The 17,503-nt window shown below is 42.2% G+C and overlaps 1 protein-coding gene across 1 annotated transcript in view; it reads left to right on the top strand.

Annotated features, from left to right (window-relative positions):
• The first annotated feature begins 1,086 nt into the window (after positions 1-1,086).
• LYPD6 (LY6/PLAUR domain containing 6) overlaps positions 1,087-17,503 on the top strand; it is a 127,844-nt gene continuing 111,427 nt past the window's right edge. Inside the window, exon 1 of the mRNA XM_061135305.1 lies at positions 1,087-1,233. The gene's annotated coding sequence lies outside the window, so the exon portion shown is untranslated. The remainder of the gene's footprint in view (positions 1,234-17,503) is intronic.

The following is a 17,503-nucleotide window of genomic DNA, read 5'->3' as shown; positions in this document are numbered from 1 at the left end:
GGCAGCCCGCAGGTCAGGTACCTGGCGGAGGTGGGGCAGCGAGGGGCGAGCTGCCGGGTCGCAGCTGGAGTCCTTCCTTCAGACCTTCACTGGACACTACCCGATCCCCTCCGCCCAAAAAATAACCCCCAGCGCCCCCAGCCCTCGGCGGAGCTCAGAGGGGAGGAGGGGGAAGTGGGGTCGTGCTCAGCTTCCCCTCTGAGGCTCGGGCTTGAAAAGTCCCCGAGAGTCAAACATGATTTACACCAGGGAAGAAAAAAATCAATACCACCAGCGGGTGGGAGGGGAGGGGGGCTGTACCTGAGGGAAATGTTTGGCCGAGGAGGGGGAGCTTTCCCCACCAAAGCCCAGAACGCGACTCTTGCTTCCTCACTAGGATCGGCCATCAGCACCCCGGCTCTCCGCCCCTCCGTCGCCCGCCCCGAGGGCTTGCTCTTCCGTTGCAAACGTCAAGTGGTCTAGGTTTGCCCTGGGTTAGGAGCTCGACTAAGTTTTTCAGCTCGGGTTCTTAGGTGCGTCGGGTTTCGCAAGACCCTGGGGGTGGCGGGGAGGAGGCTTTGGCTGGGGCCATTTTTACACGGCCGGGCTTTCCCTCATTCAGCTCCCGGCCAGGGAGAAGCGAGCGGCGCAAGGGTTCCTTACAGGAAGGGGTCGGTGCAACCTGAACAAACATTGCTGGTTTCGAACGCTCACCGCGAACGCGCTTCAAGAGCAGGTCTCACATCCTCCCGGTTCCGTCAGCGGAACTCGGCAGACTCGCCCAGCAGGCCTGAGCGCTGAGCCGGGAAACCCCACCTGCGCCGGGGAGCCCGCTCCGGTCGGCGGGAGTTTGCACACTGGGCGCTCAGGCGGACTCTCCCGGAGTTGGGTCGCGCGCTCCGGAGCAACGAGCGCGCCCCGCGGAGGGCTCGGTTACCCACCCCCGCCACCCGCGCGTTGATTGGTCCCCCGGCCCGCGAGGCCGGGCTGGCCGGCTGCGGCGGCGGGCGGCGGCTAGTGCTGGGCGCGAGTGGGAGTGGCGCGCGCGCCCCCCGCCGCCCTGTCCCTCCCCGCCGCGCTCCCTCCCTAGTCCCCTCCCTCCCTCGCTCCCTCGCTCCCTCGCTCCCTCCTCGCACTCCCCGGCTCCGGCCGCGCGCTGGCGGGGCTCCGCATTGCACACTCTGGGGGCGCCGCAGTGTTCGTGGGATGGGGCAGCGGGCTGCCGCTGGCGGCCGGAATCCGCGTGCAGCCGGGGTGAGTAGAGGCTGGCTTCCCGGGAGAGCACAAAAGGAGAGGGGTTTCCTGCCAGCCTCCCGATCTGCTGCGGGGCCTGGACCAACCACGGAGTGAGCTGAGTCCCTGCAACTGCCCCTCTGCTAAGACAGTCCTTTACCCCCACACCCCCGGCCCCTTGGTCGGCGGAGCTGAGATCCTCGCTTCTGCATCCCGCTCCGATGTTTTGCCTCCGAGTGGGCAGCCCGCACTGCGCGCAGCCTGGGCAAGTCCGGAGGGGCGTGTGTGTGTAGTGCCTGCGCGCTGGGGTGGGATGGAAATGTCAGAAGCTGCCAAGTTTAACGCTGGAGGAATCTTCCCCAAGAGTAATTCAGCACCTTCCCAGGGCCAAGCGTGCGTCCACCAGAAACTCCAGCCGGAGGGAGAACCCCAGGCGGCGGAGTGGCAGCACCCCACATGTTGCTGGGGGCGGGCGGGGGTGGGAAGGAGATGGGGGTGGGCGGTGGCCCGGCTTGAGCCCATCCCGAGCAGCTGCCGAAGGGGCGGTGAGGTGGGGCGCTTCCAGCCGTTGCGCGAACGCCCAAGGCCCTCCGATCACCCACTCGCGGGGAGTTTTGCGAGTGGGTCATTCACCCACGGAGCCAGAGCTTCGCCTGGGCTTGACTTGGCGACCTGCTTTTCTCTCCAGTAAGAGCAGTTCCATTGATTATATTTGGATAAACAGTTTAGCCTAAAGCTGTGGTGGATCTATCTGACTCGTCTGACTCCCCGCCGCAATCCCACTAGTTTCGCGCCCCCAGCTCCTCCCCTCGGCATGGATCCTATTCCTCTCCGCGAGGTTCCAAACTCAATGTTTGAGCATGGCTGTATCCAGCGTGGGCCCCGGTATCTGAGATGTCACAGTGATTTGCCATTTCCGAGGGGATTTCAAAGACTTGTTATAATTTGGACGGGGGAGAGGTGGGGGAGAGGAAAAAATTGAGGAAGGAGCAATGTTTAGGAGGGGATTTTTTGGTAGAATAGCGTTGACCTACCAGAACATATGACAAAAAGAATGTTAAGCTTCTCCCTCTGGTAACCTACCCAAGGTGTGACCTCCAAAATTCAATTTTCTTTGTGGGAGACTAGGGAGTTTAGATTCTCCAGGGGGAAGCTTATTTCTTGTTAAATTGACTTACGATGACACCCACTCTGTTCTGTTCTGCTCTGGCCAGCCATTTCAGATGCCTTAATATTATTAGAGCAATTCCCTTAAAGACATTACATTTTCTTTCAGTGAGAGGAACTCGAAGTAGCTCTTTAAAATTTTGGATCTGCACCTCATTTCTCTAGAAGACACTAATGGTTACTGTATATGTGCTCACGTGTACCAAGTTTGCAAAAGATATTTGTGCAATCGTCCATGAAATGGCTTAATACACATTTATGTTAAACCCATTTAAATGTAAAACATCTATCTGTTTTCAATTTTAGTTTCCACCTTGACCAAAGGCACCAGACTGAAACAGGACTTAAAAGAGGCTTCCTTGTTTAAAAAAGAGATTTTGCAGGACTCTAGTCATGAGAACAAACAGTAAGCTTTCTGAGCTTGTGGCACACAAATGCTGTTAAAAATTGTGAATTAGTTTTTTGGGTTAAAAACATCAGAAGTGCTTCCAAACCAGAAAAGGTAGTTACAATGCATGGGTCCACCTTTTGAAGCTGTCCACAGTCTTTATAAGATGAATGTTTATAGCACACAATGCATAAATGGGCTGATTATAGCGAATGATGCCAAGTAAAAAGCCATACTTTGCATCATGTTGTAAACTTCACAAGGCACGCTGAGATCTGCTATTAAAGTATCTGTGAGGAAGTCATATTTTCATCACCCCTGTTTTACAGGTGGAACAACTGAAGCTCTCAGAAGTTGAGTACTTTTCCAAGGTGAATAGCAGAGTTCAAGTTTATTCCCCAAGTTCTTCCCTCCGTTGCTCCCTCTCTTCCTTCTTTCATGCTGGGCTTCCTTATTTCCTGGTTCTAATTTCTGTACCTTTTTTTTTTTTTTTTCAACCCATAGCTACGGGACCATTATGTACCATTCTCTAAAGGCTTTACTGTGCAAAGTACCACTTAGCTCCCACTACATGTGGGCTGATAAACATTTAGGGAGAAAGCTAATAATGGGTTTTAAGGAACTATGTTTTTCAAAGGGGCATATTATTTTTATTAATGAGTTGTTAAATATACAAGTAATCAAAACCCTAAAGAATGATGTCCTCACGGTGTTTGCGTGCTAAGTCGTTTCAGCTGTGTCCAACTCTGAGACCCCATTGGCCGTAGCCCGCCAGGGTCCTCTGTCCATGAGATTCTTCCAGGCAGGAATACTGGAATGGGTTGCCATGCCCTTCTCCAGGGGATCTTCCTGAACCAAGGATCAAACTTGTGGCTCTTATGTCTACTTCATTGGCAGGCAGGGTTGTGTGTGTGTGTGTGTGTGTGTGTGTGTGTGTGTGTGTGTGTGTGTGTGTTTAAGCACTCGCACCCCCTGGGAAGCCCTGTACTTATGTTGTGTGCTAAGTCACTTTAATCGTGTCCTCTTCTCGACCCTGTGGACTATAGCCCGCCAGGCTCTTCTGTCCATGGGACTTCCTAGGCAAGAATACTGGAGTGGGTTGCCATGTCCTCCTCCAGGACATCTTCCCGACACAGGGATTGAACCCATGTCTCCTTGATTGCAGGCGGATTCTTTCCTGCTGAGCCATCTGGTACTTAGGGTAGTACTTCAGAAAAATCTAGTGGCAGTGGCAGAGATGTTTGAGAAATATGTAGGTCTGCAACTCTGTAAGTAGAAACTCCTCATACGTTCAATAGACAATTACAATGAAACTCTAATAAATGATTGTTTTGTTAGTGTCATTTGAATTTAAAAGAATTGAACAAAACATTACTTAAATAAACCCAGAACCACTCTGGGGCGGGGGGAACCCTACTTATCAAAAGTCCTGAAATCCTCATTAACTAGTTTACAAATGCAACAGAAGACATTGATTAAAGAGAAATCGTGTTTTTACTTGCATAGCTAGCAATAAGGAGCTTACAGCTATCTGCCTACATGATTATTTATTAAAAATCCATCATTTGCAGATCTTTTCTTGCCAAACTGTTGCTCAGGATATATTGCATAATATGTTGCATAATATTTATTAAGATGAGTAGAATTAATTTTGCTTGCATTAATGTAGGCATAAATATTTGAAGGGTCAGTTTACTAAATTAAGCCCATGAAGGGTGACAGATCCCAAGCATACTAAAAATGAGATATCCAAAAATGAATGCGGACAAATTCTTGCAATGGATTCCCAAAATAACAATGAAAGACTCTTATATACTGTGAAATGAGAATTGTCGAAGTACCTGGCTTGCACTGTACCAAACATATACTCAGAGATATAAGAAGAGAACACAGTATAAATGAGTTCTTTGCTTCTGCTTTTGCTGAATAATATTTCTATACTCAGGCTTTCTCAGGCAGTAAACTCACTGTAAACAATAGATTGAGAAATGGCAAGTGCCGAGGATATTCTCGACCTAATCAACACACTAGATACTAAATCTCCAAGATGGTCATCATCCAAGTGTGTTGAACCTTAGTGTGTAAGTGACAGCTCTCCAGAGCATTGGCTGGAAGACTTGAGGGGCTCTTGTCAGGGGAGGAGTTTCAGGGAGGACCCTGGAGCCATCAAGCCAGATCCATGTCCCTGTGGACAACTGTGAGATCAGTGTTCAATGTGAACATTGATTACAGTAATACAACTTATTTTGGAGAAAGTGGAAATCATATGTTAGAGTTTAAGAAGGGAATATATTTGTAGCTAAAGTGTTGCAGAAAGGATATATGTTTTTAAGCTTTCAGAAAGCTTGACTGGATTTCGAACGGTTCTCTCCCTATTCATGATTTTTGTGTTTGACCAAGAAACAAGAAACAAACTGGAGATAAATAGACACTTTTCTGAGTGGACAGGTAGGCTCTTCTGGGAACTAGTTTGGGGATGGTTTTATTTTAACTTTTATAAATGTCTACAAATGGTATGTAGTTCTTACAAGTAAGTGAAAACTATGCTTATAAAGTTGAACCACAGGAATAATTTAAAAGACAACCTAAATGGGAAGAAAAATAATAGAAGATTAAAGTCAAAATGGAAGATTGAAGATAAGTATACTTGGGAAAAGCAATCCCAAGCACATTTGTAGGAGATGGTTTTAAATTCCATTCCCGTCAGCAGTCAAAATAGCTGGATAATATTCTCACAGCTCTCTTTTAAAAGATATGTCCACCAAGTTAAAGTCAATGTTAAGAGAAGGATATAAAATTTTATATTAGTGTGATACTATTAAGGCACTGTGTAAATTTGGTACATCTTGTTAGTGAACTCTGCCCTACACACGGATGCTTCAGCTACTTGGCAAAGAACACCCTGTCTGTTAAAAAGCATAGGCAAATTAATCCCTATGGGGAAGGAAATTCAAAATTCTTCATCACCACACTAAAGTGAGAAAATCCTTTAGCATCAATTTGCATGTGCATAAAATTCCAATTTGACAGTTACATTTAAATGAGCCTCAGGTAAATAAGAAGCAAGAGACAAAACTGGAACATGTTAACAATTATATCACTTCTATTTTCCAACTACCTCAGAGCAACCATGAAGACGCTTCTTTAATGAGACAAAAGAGGACAATACATTGGAAGAGGAACTTTAATTGACGGGACTTTTGTTTGTTCAATAAGAATGGTATATTTATGTGTCTTTTATCATGAGAGAAGAAACTGTGATAACAGCATGTAGGAAGAGAGATAAATTGGAATCTAAGATAAATAATAAACTTTACACTGAAGACAATCCAAAGGCTCTAAGAATAAAGAACAGCAAAATAAAAAAAAAAAAAAAAGTGTAGTTGAATAAGTTTGTATAAATTCCCTGTACTCATCTGTTCAGCTTTCTATATAGAAAGAAATGCATCAGTACAGTAATAGTAACTGTCTCTGAGTATTATGAGATTATCTCCCTGCAATGCAGGAGACCGGGTTTGATCCCTGGGTTGGGAAGATCCTCTGGAGAAGGGAATGACTACCCACTCTAGTGTTCTTCATGCAGAATTCCATGGACAGAGGAGCCTTGGCAGGCTACCGTCCATGGGCCACAAAGAATCAGACACGACTCAGCACTAACAGTACACTACGAGTGTGTATGAGATTGCGTGTTTTTATTGTCTTCTTTTACTCAAGTACTTTCCAGATTTTCTTCAATGAACATGTATTGCTCTTAGTAAAAAAGTATTATGAAAATAAGATATAGTGTTGTAATCTCAGATTTTGTATAGTCTTAAGAAAGGCTCATCTGATTATCATTTTTATGTCTTCTGCAAATCTGTAGTTGAAAAAATTGCCTCTATTTTCCCCATGAATTCCCTATACATGAAAGGCAGCAAGTTTAATTTTTTTTTTTTTTTTTTTGGTATTTGGTACTAAGAAAAAGTGTGACTGAAGATGAACACTGTGCTTTCTTTAGATAGTGAGAATTGGGAAATGAAAAGACTTTCCGTTTTTGCCATAATTATCACGATATGAGGAGAAGGACATGGCAACCCACTCCAGTATTCTTGTCTGAAGAATTCCATGGACTAGAGGAGCCTGGTGGGCTACAGTCCATGGGGTTGCAAAGAGTCAGACATGGCCGAAGTGACTTAGCACACACGTAGGCACACTACCCTCTTCCCTGGGAGAAGGAAATGGCAACCCACTCCAGTATTCTTGCCTGGGAAATACCGTGGACAGGGGAGCCTGGCAGGTTCCAGTCCATGGGGTCACAAAGTCAGACGTGACTTAGCGACTGCACCACCTACCACTGTCAGGATATGATGAACCAAGTTAATGGAAGCTGATATCTCTTGTAACAATTGTGTTGACAAAGCTTCCAGGGTCCCATAAGGGATGTGCCCAGTTTCCAGAATCGTGGCCCTCAAAGAAGCCCAATGTATAATGTCCTCATTAGATAATTTTAGTTTTCTCTCAGTCTACTCATAATATATAACTGGTGACTAGTTACCATTAAAGAGTAGGCTAATTGACATTTTTACCCTCTTGAGGTTGCTGCAAAGGAAGAGCTAGACAGACAGCAGAGGTCAAATTCTCATGCACACAGTTACAAATGCAGTGAACTTGGATTATTTTTCATGAAAATAAAAAACTAAAACACATCTGTTGATATTTGAAAGCAAGGGGGTTCAGACAGGAAGTAATAAGCTCAAAGACTATGTGTTAATAATACCTCTATCTCCTATCCTACATCCTACTCACTCATCTTTACTCTCTGTTTCACCAAGAGAGGATGAAGGCTAAGGTTAAAAAGGATTCCAAAAAACATTGACGTGTATGCATAAATGATTACCACATAATGGACTGTTGGCAAAACAGAAGCACTACAGAAGCATTGGGTGTGAAATCTTCATCTTTTCATAGACCTTTTAAAAGCCATGGATATAAGAATTCTTAAAGCCAAGACTGTCCTATGTCTGACATTTAAACAAGTATCTCTAAGCATTCTAAATGATTAAATACAATACAGTTTATGTGTTTGGGCAGTAGTATTTGGGGTGAACATTTTCAAAAATATAGTGCTTAATATTTTTATGTTCTAAAAAGCAGGATAAATAAAGATTGCATTGTTCTTATTTCCCTCCTTCTTAAGAAGTACCAAATAGTATATAAACTAGCAAATGTACACATTGTTTCCATCATGATGTCTAGAAATACTTATTTCTTTATGCCATTAAAGCAATTTAGATAATATATACACTTACTTGCACTTACAATAATAGCATTTATTACTCTACTTATTATTTGTATGGCTTTTCATCTACAGGACTCTACCTGCTTATGAGGGATTATTGTTAGTTTTCCATTGGCAGAGAGAGCAGTGTAGAACAACCTTAGAAGCCAGGAATCTCCCCACGTAATTCCAGCCCCATCAGTTGCCAGACCTTAGGCAAATTATATAGTTTCCTCCAATTTAACTGGTTACTATTAACTAGCTGACTGACCTTTAGCAAGTTAGGCACCCAGTGTCTGGGCTTCATTTGCTTCAACTATAAAATCAAGGGGTTGCACTAATTAAATTCCCAGGTGAGTAGGAACCAACATATATTTTTTGACATTTAAAATTACACAATAATACTGATCTAATGAAACTGTGACTTAATATTGGTATTTAGAAGAAACTAAGTTAACAAGACAGAGTTCTTGGAGATCTGTAATAAGAAATTTTAAACATCTAGCATATCTCCCTGGAATTTGTTCTTTTCTTACTATGTAGATCCTTCCTGTTCTTTGACTTGATTATCCATGTAGAATACATTTAATTTCTTAGAATTTTTTTTGTCTTAAAGATAGAAAAGTTGACTTTGAAGTGTTCTAAAAATATTAACTCTTAAAAATACTGACTTTAATAGAAGTAATATTTTGCTTTTATGTAGGGTCTTTCCATACAAGATCAAAGGAATGATATTAGAAATACATGGTTTTTCTTTTATGTATAACTTCATAGAAAGATTTTCCTTTATGGAATTCTTTTAATTCACATTCCCAGTCACCCAACTGAATGAATCCACAGAAACTTTTGTAGCAGCTCTAACTTGTTCTTGGTCAGACGTGTCCTTGGTCAGGAGTGTTCTTTCATCCATTATTTTCCAACTGACAATTCTTTTTAATCCTTCAAGGCCTAGTTCAAATGCAGTCTTCCCAAAGAAGTCTTTTCTCTTGATTTACATCAATGTACATTTTTCTCTTTTACTTATACCTGTATTTCATGATAGCATACTGATTTTTACATTCTAGCTTATTATATACATCATTTCTTATTTCTGTTGAATGCTTGCATGAGTACATTGTCTTGGACAGAGTAAGCCTTCAATGAATGTGTTGAATAGACTTAATGCTTTCATAGAGAAAAAGCTATAAAGTTTAGGGATGGGTTGAGGGGAAGGGAGGAGGAGGAGGGGGACCTGCAGAAGATAGATTTAGATGGAAGAGATAGGTTGTGGTTTTGTGTGTGCTGTGTGTACTCAGTCATGCCTGACTCTTTGCAAGCCCATGGACCATAGCCTATCAGGCTCCTCTGTCCGTGGAATTTTCCAGGCAAGAATACTGGAGGGGGTTGCCATTTCCTATTCCAGGAGATCTTCCCAACCCAGGGATTGAACCAGCATCCCTTGAGTCTCTTGCGTTCGCAGGTAGGTTCTTTACCACTAGTGCCACCTGGAAGGGCCCCTTTGGCTTTGCAGTTTATGACAATTGCCATGTACCTTTAGTCCCTGAATGACTACCAAGAGCAAACAAATACTGCCAACTGTGACTGTTCTCCTCAAAGACCCTTCCTCGCTTTTGTTTCCTAGGAATACACTTTAGGTATTGAGGGTCTTTACAGAACAGACTCTAAGCCATCAATCACTGTGACTAGGACTTGGGAAAGTTAGATAAGCCATCTGCTCACCTGAAAATAAAAAGCTGGCTATTTCACACTTTCATACGAAGCTGTACCATGCTTTTCAGAAGTGTATAGAATTAATTTCTGCTAAACAGAAAACAACAGAAAAGTTCAAGGAAGAAAATAATCGTTTCTTGTCAGCCACATTTAATTATTCATTTCTTACTACCTTATTAGCATTCTTTTTCTCTAGGTTATATGGTGGCTACCTGGCTATATGTATCTAGCATATGTTCAATGTGTTTGATCTTTATCCTTAATAGAATAAAACAGAAGACAATATATCAAACTTGCCATATGTAGGTAAAGATATACAAAATCCTTCTTGGCAGTTGAAAACTCTTTGAATGAGTTTTCAACACATAATTAGGGCTGATGCTTTTTAAATAGAGAACCAGACAAGGCTAGATCTGTTTAATCTCAAATAGCCAGAGTTCTTCTTCCTGTTCCATTGTCGTATGTTGGAATCACAGCCAGCTGACTTAAAATGTTGTTTTAGGTCCGTCTAGTCAAAGCTATCATTTTTCCAGTAGTCACATATGGATGTGAGAGTTGGACTATAAAGAAAGCTGAGCACTGAAGAATTGATGCTTTTGAACTGTGGTGTTGGAGAAGACTCTTGAGAGTCTCTTGGACTGCAAGGAGACACAACCAGTCCATCCTAAAGGAAATCAGTCCTGAATATTCATTGGAAGGACTGATGCTGAAGCTGAAACTCCAATACTTTGGCCACCTGATGTGAAGACTCATTGGAAAAGACCCTGATGCTGGGAAAGATTGAAGGCGGGAGCAGAAGGGGATGACAGAGGATGAGATGGTTGGATGGCATCACAGACTCAATGGACATGAGTTTGAGTAAACTCTAGGAGTTGGTGATGGACAGGGAGGTCTGGTGTGCTGCAGTTCATGAGGTCACAAAGAGTCGGCCACAACTGAGCGACTGAACTGAACTGAATTCCTTCCTGGGTTTTGGCCAAGCCAGTTAACTTCTTTGAAGGTCTCTTTTCTCATTTGTAAAATGATTGTACATGCACTTCTAGAGCAGGGTCTGCAGGAAGAGATACTGGTTCCTTGGGATGTCTGGGGGGTGGGGAAGTACAATGGTCAGAAATGTTTGGGATGCAATGGGTTAACTGCTTTTCAACTGCAAGACTTTTCAAAACTTTTTAGTAAGTGAATGATCATTCTACATATCTGAAAGGAGGTATACTCTTCAGTGAATCCCAAACCTGTTTGCCAATGGGACCCATTTAGAAGGTGCATCTTTTGAGTCAGTGTTCTGTGCAACACCAAATACTGGATTAGCTGTTGCTGAGGTTCTTCTCAGTTTTAAATTCTGTGAATGTACAGCTATGTAGTATATCTTTCTTTCTGTTTCTTTTCTAGCTAACTCCTTGCCTCTCATCTTGAAGAATTTTTGTGTTGTATAAACCTTTTGATCAAAAATGTACTCTGTTAGAAAAATCCCTGCATCTACTTTAAGATCACATTGAGACAGTGCAAACCTGCAAGCCGTGCACTTTCCCCAAACTTGTATATTTTAGATGACATAAAGTCACAGGCAGTCAGAACACAAATAACAAATTCCCCCAGTACACACACCCTGACAAAAATATTAAAATGTTTATTAACAGAAAGAATAGAGAGGGGATAATATTTCACAAAGGAACAATTTATAAAAGACCCAGATCTCATCTGGCAGAGGCATTTCTGAGCAAAGCAGTGCAATTAATCTCAGAGTTGTAGTATAAAGATGAAATGATGAATACTGAAGGTATACAAAATGTGCACTGTCCTTCCCCTCCTGTTCAGGATTACAGGCAACATCTAGCACACCTCTCTTCACCAGCACCAGCCTTGGACTTTCTATTTGGCTCCTGCCAGATTCCTCCTTTGCTGGATGAGGAGCTGGTAAAAGGTAGGGTGATTTGGGGAGGCAGAGGCAGCAGGAGTCCAGGGTGCAGCATAGCTGGTTCTGGATCCTTCTGCTGAAGTAGCTCCCCTTTCAGAGGTTGTTAGCAGTTGGGGGTAGTAGGGGGAAACAGGACTTAATTCTGGGTTAGAAAGAAGTACTAAGGATTCACAACTTTTTTTTTTTTTTTTTTCATTTTGTCATCATTGCACTTTGTGAATTCTCTGGAATGAGAATTAATCCAAACCTCTACAGGTAACCCACAGCAGACAACTTTCAGTGGGCTCTGAATTTAGTTTTCTTTCTGTGTTTTTAAAGAAATAATTTATTAGATAATGTTAGGATACAAAAGCCAAAATAGGATAATAATTTCTCTTTTACGATTAAATTTACATGTGGCACTATTTCTAAAGTTTGGTTGTCTATCCTCCACCCTTATTTAAAAATTTTAAGAATATTTGTCAAATGTTCTGTTATTTGAATTCAGGTTTATCTCTGATGAAACATCAATATTCCTATTTAGTTTTTCTTGTTAAAAGAATTGGAATTAGTTGTATGCATTTAATTATATTTTTAAACTCTAAATTCAGGTTTGAAATTTGGTAAAGAATTTCTAACTATTTTTTTTCCCAAGTGATAATATACATATTATGATATTGGCTTGACTCATAAGACTCGTGTTTCCTCACCTTTTTGAGTTGTCTCACTGAGAATTCCAAGTGGCACTGTGCCTAGATTTTTTAATTCAGCTTTCTCATATTTAGAGGCTGTCTTTTCTCTTCCCTTAAACATTTGAGCAGCACTTTAGTTCATTGCACATTGCAAGCACTGGCACAAACTAGATGCTCAGCAGATATCTAATGAGAAAGAGTCTCCCTATTCTATCAGTGTTTGCTGAATAAATAAAACTGATTAGTTAATGAGCAGTGCTTCCTGTAACTGTCACCACTGGCATGCCAGTAATGTAACCATTACCTACTATACAGACTGTTTTTCTTAACAATTAAAATAAATTTTTTATAACCTTCCAACATAATGCTAATTAGTGTTTAATGTTCATTTTCCTGTTTCAGAAGATACACAGATAAAAGAATTCCACTTAAAAAGTTTTGTACAGGTTTCACCAAACCAAACAGATGTAGCTGGTTCTGTACTGCAGCAGCTCAATGAAGTCTGGAGGAGACCTGAGTCTTCTCCCATAGGAATGAGATGCTCTCTGCGGGACTGAACCCAAGGGCTTTCAAACCACTGAGTAGGGTTTGTTTTGGCATGCTACAGCATTTCCCCTTTGGAATGCTCAGTCAGTTTAGGTATGCTGATTTCCATAAAGCTTTTGGCATAAAGTTTGAGTCATCTTTTGTGAAAAAGAATCTCTTTTGCATTGGGTCTGTACTTGATTGTTGATATTGTATAGGCTGTGCTGTGGATATGTAGAAAGACTAGGCATTTTTTAGACTTCTTGACTAGTAAGTCTCCTTTCTTAAAGATTAGTTGTTTGAAAAAGAAAACAGACTCATAGGTATAGAGAAAAAATACTAGTGGTTACCAGTGGAGAGAAGGAATAGGGGAAGGGCAAGACAGGGGTAGGGAGTGAAGAGGTACAAATTATTATGTATAAAATAAATAAGCATAGTCAAGGCTGTGGTTTCTCCAGTAGTCATGTATGGATGTGAGAGTTGGACTATAAAGAAAGCTGAGCACTGAAGAATTGATGCTTTTGAACTGTGATGTTGGAGAAGACTCTTGAGAGTCTCTTGGACTGCAAGGAGACCCAACCAGTCCATCCTAAAGGAAATCAGTCCTGAATATCATTGGAAGGACTGATGCTGAAGCTGAAATTCCAGTACTTTGGCCACCTGATGCAAAGAGCTGACACATTGGAAAAGACCCTGATGCTTGGAAAGTTTGAAGGCAGGAGGAGAAGGGGACTATGGAGGATGAGATGGTTGGATGGCATCACGGACTCAATGGACAGGAGTTGAGTAAACTCTAGGAGTTGGTGATGGACAGGGAGGTCTGGTGTGCTGCAGTCCATGGGGTCACAAAGAGTCGGACACGACTGAGTGACTGAACTGAACTGAAATAAGCTACAAGGTTATATTGTTCAACACAGGGAATATAGGAAATATTTCATAATAACCATAATGCAGTATAACCTTTAAAAATTATGAATCATTCACTATGTTGTACACCCTAACATATATTGTACATCAACTATACTTCAATAAAGAAAAGAAACGAGAAGGTATATAGCCGTCTCTTTTGAAACAGGATTGGGGGAAAGCTTCTCTTTTCTCTGTTGCATTCCTCCAATATCTGTAATTCCCTAACAGTTTGTCTAGGACATTACCAACAGCATCACTTGGCAAAGTGGAGTTGATTTATTAAAAGCACTTGTTTATTTTAATAATCAAGCTAATGACCAAAGAACTCAAATGACTTGTTGGGGGTTTGGTATAGAAGTTGCTTTTATTTGCTGTAATTTACCCAACAAATGACAGTATTAAGCTTCCCTTTTCCATCTTTTTTTGGGCAGGTGTTTGTGTCATTTGGGGGGCAGCACTTAAGAAATTGTCTCTTATTGGTGACTTTGAGAATTGTTCACACTTGAGTAGATTATAAACTTAAGTTTAAATAATGTTGAAATCTTTAAAAAATAGTTACATCATTTAATATTACATCAACGCTGTTTAAGTTTAACAAGTCCAAATATGTGAATGGCTAAATATTTTATACTTGCCAGTGCAAACATGGTGATAATCAGGCAACTAGTACTTCTTTTCTGGGCCCTACCCAAGATATAAATAGAAAGGGTAAGATAGGGCAACTGTCTTCATGGAACTTGGGATGTCTTCTACCTCTGTCTCTTTAAATATTTGAGAAACAACTCATGCCAATTACAGTTCACAGTGAAAACACAATAGTGAGTGAAATAAGGAAAAGTCTCTGGGGATAAAGCAGTAAATAACTCTCACAAAAATCCCTGTCTGCATAGTTCTTACATTCTAGAGGGTTGGGGCAGAAGATAAGGGCATAAATAAGAAAATATGCAGCATGCCAGATGATGCTAAGTGATATGGAGAAACTGAAGTGGAGGGAGGGAGAAAGTATGTCAGAGGTGAGCTGGCTGCAGTTGGTAACTTTAAGTGTGGGGGCCATAGGGCCCCACTCAGAAGATGTCATTTGAGCATCTGGACTAGGTAAGGGAGAGAGCCTTAGGGACCTCTGCAGGAAGGGCCTTCCAGGCAGAAATGCAAATGACGTTTGGCATCATGAAGTCACTGACTCTCCAAATAGCAAGAGACCAATGGTGGGAGTGGAGTAAGCCAGGAAAAGAGTAGTATAAGGTCAAAGACATAAGAGGGCAGCCCTTCCATCAGGCACAGTCTTAGATGTTTTCCTTCTTCCCTCTCTCCTTTTCTTTCTTTCTTTGGACTGAGAGAGCTGGGCCATTGGAAGAATTTCCATCAAGGAATGACCTGATTAAATGTATGATTAGGAAGGAGGGGACAAGGCTGAGGGAGGCTATTGCAACAATCCAGATGACTTTGGTTTAGATACAACATGGAGTGGAGGTTGCAGCCAAGGTGGTGAAAGGGGGCATCCTTTTTCTGTTTGAAAAGAATGGAGGAGATAGGATTTACTGAAAGGTAGGGTGTGGGGCATGAGTGAGGAAGCCGAGTCAAAGATGGATCCAAGGTTTGGGATCAGAGAACTGAAAGGGTAGGGTTGTCACGTACTGAGATAGGAAGGCTGAGGAGGAGCAGTTTTGCAAGAGGAGCCCATCACCCAGAGACACCTTACATTTGAGATGTTTCTCAGGCTTCCCCGTGGAGACAGTGAGTTGGTGGTTGGGGATATGACTGTGAGTTCAGGAGAGAAATCTGGGCTGAAGATGTAATTGGGGGGCTTCACTCTCTCTGTAAAAGCCAGGAAACAGGAGCTAACCCCTATGAGTGAGGAGATCAGATTGGTCTGTCAGGGCAGAATGAGGATAATTAACTGACCATTATAAGGTCCTTTATTTTTTTGCTACACCTACTGACAGGAGTGAGGAATATGTGGGCCAGAAAAGATGAAGCAACTTTCATGGAAAGTGTGAAAATGGAACTGATCTTTGCAAATGGATGATATTTGGAGGGTTAGAAATAACGAAGGGAGGGCATTTGGTTAAAAGATAAGAGAATTAAACACTGGCCCCTTAGCGAGAAGGTAGTAAGGGGAAACTTACCAAGTTAAGGGTAGAATTTTCTCACTAGTGGGAGGGGTGAGAATTATAGTCTGTATTCCGTCTATTTCCCAGGGCCACGATATGCACACGATAGAGTCTTGAGTCTCATTAAAATCTTGAGTGTTTCTTGACACTTAAGCAACAGCTTCTTCCCCTTATCCTTGCAGCTGGTGCTGCCTTATATTTTGAGTAACTTGAAACTGACATGTGGGGAATTTTAAGTACATATGTTATCAAAACAGATGTTTCACAGACTTTATAGACTATCGGAGGTCAGCTCGTCTTTCAGAAAGCAGCTTGGAATGAATTTAGTTCCTCTCATAATTTTATGTTCTCCAAAGTCACTGTGTGGGAAATTTAAAATTTATTAGCAACTTTCTCTTGTTCTTGAATCTTAGATAGCAATTTCAGTAAGTTGGAAAAAAAATTGTATGCTGCGTTACATAGAGGCAGATATTGAATGACTTTACTTGCCTGGTGATAAATCTAAGGCTTGTCAGTATTTTAATGCTTTCATTGGAACTTTGGAGTCATGTTCTATAAAGGAAAAAAAAAAGACCTCTGCCTTCTTTCTTGATGCAAAATGATAATTAAAACAAAAGTGACCATAAAATAATACAAAGGATGCCAACTTCAGAGCAAATGGTGAGAAAAATTTTGCCTCTTGTTGCCTCTCCTACTTTTTACTAGAATCTAGATGAGGATCAAGTCTCATTTTTATTCTGGGTAAAAGTTTCTCATGAAGTTGGGAAAGCTGAGGACTTTGGCAGAACTCCCTGAGGTAAGAGCAAGTTATACATTTCTTTGTTCATTTTGCTTAAAGAATACCTTTAAAACAGCATGGTGTTAGTGGCTTGGCATAACCAGGTGTGACATTTCTGTATCCCCACTTTTTCTCTGGGTTTCAGGGAGGTACAGAGCAGAGCTCCCCTAGGTGTTTGGTGGCTCAGACAGTAAAGAATCTTCTGGCAGTGTAGGAGACCCAGGTTCAATCCCTGTGTCAGGAAGATCCCCTGGAGAAGGGAATGGCAACCCACTCCAATATTCTTGCCTGAAGAATTCCATGGACAGAGGAGCCTGGAGAGCTACAGTCCCTGGGGTTGCAGAGAGTCGGACACGACTGACCAACTAACACACACAGGTGTTGGCTGGAGAGTGGTGATCAGTGAGCAGCTCAATGGGCTGAACACTGTCCAGTAGAAAGTTCTAGTCTCTCCTGTGGTGACAGAAATATTCTGTGTCTGCACTGGTCAGTATAGAAGCATTGACCACATGTGGCTACTGAGTTCCTGACATGTGGCTGATGCAGCTGAGGAACTGAATTTTAAATTTTATTTAATTTTAATCTACTTAAATTTAAGTGGCCACATGTGGTTAGTGTCTGCTAAATTGGACAGCACAGCCAAGTTGATGGTGGGTCTTGGGCTTCCTGGAGCATGGAGTGGGCAGGTGCCCACCCTGTCCTTGCTGGGGCCTCTCCACCACCCTGATGAGAGGTCCATAAGCAGATCTTTCTTGTCCAGATGCAGTCCGCATGGTAACTTCTAGTGACTGGAATAGGCCAGGACTTCATGACATACCTCCTCCCCATCCTTCATGGAAGTGGGGAGAAGGAATATAGAA

Source organism: Dama dama, chromosome 33, assembly GCF_033118175.1.
Source record: "Dama dama isolate Ldn47 chromosome 33, ASM3311817v1, whole genome shotgun sequence".
Classification (NCBI taxonomy): Eukaryota; Metazoa; Chordata; class Mammalia; order Artiodactyla; family Cervidae; genus Dama; species Dama dama.
Note: the sequence above shows the minus strand (reverse complement) of the source record. Positions and strands in the feature narration are given on the sequence as shown.